Raw genomic sequence first — 1,397 nt, 5'->3', positions numbered from 1 at the left:
AGCATAATGTTCTCCAGAGTCAACCATTTTGAATAATATTGCATGAATTCCTTGTTTTTCAATGCAGCATAGTATTCCATTGTGTGAATATACCACAGCTTCTCTATCCATTCGTTTGTTGATGGGCTCTTAAGTTGTTGTGAACAAAGCTGCAATAAACATGGATGTCCAGACATTTTCAACAAAAAAGATGCAGTCATGGATGTGTTCATCAACAATTTACATTAGTCAGATGATACAAACTTGCTTGGTAAAAGTGATGAGGACTTAAAAATGCTTGTTCCAGAAGGTCAATGACTAAAGCTTTCAACACAGATTCAATATAAAAACACAAACAACAACAACAAAAACAAACCTTTCACTGCTAGGCCAATAGACAACTTTACAGTAAATGTAGAAAAGATTAAAATTGTCAAGAATTGAGCTTCTAGTAGGTTCCAGAAGGCGGCGCATGCGGTTGGGAACGTGGAGCGGACGGGTTCGATGCAACGGGGTTCCGGGGCCTGGCTATGGAGCAGGTCAGTCAGCTGAAGGAGAAGGGCAATAAGGCCCTGAGCGCCGGGAACATAGACAACGTGCTGCAATGCTACTCAGAGGCCATCAAGTTAGATCCCAAGAACTGTGTGCTCTACAGCAATCACTGCGCCGCCTATGCCAAGAAAGGAGACTGCCAGAAGGCCTATGAGGATGGCTGCAAAACCGTGGACTTGAAGCCTGACTAGGGCAAGGGCTATTGGAGAAAAGCAGCTGCTCTCAAATCTTAAACCGGTTTGAGGAGGCCAAACGAAACTATGAGGAGGGTTTAAAACATGAAGTTAACAATCCTCAGCTCAAAGAGGGTTTACAGAATATGGAGGCCCGGTTGTCAGAGAGAAAATTTATGAACCCTTTTAACATACCCAATCTGTACCAGAAATTGGAGAATGACCCAAGGACAAGGGCACTTCTCAGTGATCCTTCCTACCAGGAACTGATAGAACAACTGCGGAATAAGCCATCTGATCTGGGCACGAAACTGCAAGATCCACACATCATGACAACGCTTAGTGTCCTCCTAGGAGTTGACTTTGGCACCATGGATGAAGAGGAAGAGGTTGCAACGCCTCCGCCACCACCTCCTTCCAAGAAGGAGACCAAACCGGAGTCAATGGAAGAAGATCTTCCCGAGAACAAGAAGCAGGCCTTGAAAGAAAAAGAGTTAGGGAGTGATGCCTATAAGAAGGGTTTTGACACGGCCTTGAAGCACTATGACAAAGCCAAGGATCTGGACCCCACCAACATGACGTACATCACCAACCAAGCAGCCGTGTACTTTGAGAAGGGCGACTACAATAAGTGTCGGGAGCTTTGTGAGAAAGCCATCGAGGTGGGGAGAGAGAACCGAGAAGACTATCGAC

General features: G+C 45.4%; 1 pseudogene; it reads left to right on the top strand.

Moving 5' to 3' along the window:
* Window positions 1-509: 509 nt before the first annotated feature.
* On the top strand, window positions 510-1,396 carry LOC102873633 (annotated as a pseudogene).
* Window position 1,397: the final 1 nt, after the last annotated feature.

Source organism: Elephantulus edwardii, unplaced genomic scaffold (genome assembly GCF_000299155.1).
Source record: "Elephantulus edwardii isolate Elephantulus edwardi_28Jun2011 unplaced genomic scaffold, EleEdw1.0 scaffold00435, whole genome shotgun sequence".
Taxonomy (NCBI): Eukaryota; Metazoa; Chordata; class Mammalia; order Macroscelidea; family Macroscelididae; genus Elephantulus; species Elephantulus edwardii.
Note: the sequence above shows the minus strand (reverse complement) of the source record. Positions and strands in the feature narration are given on the sequence as shown.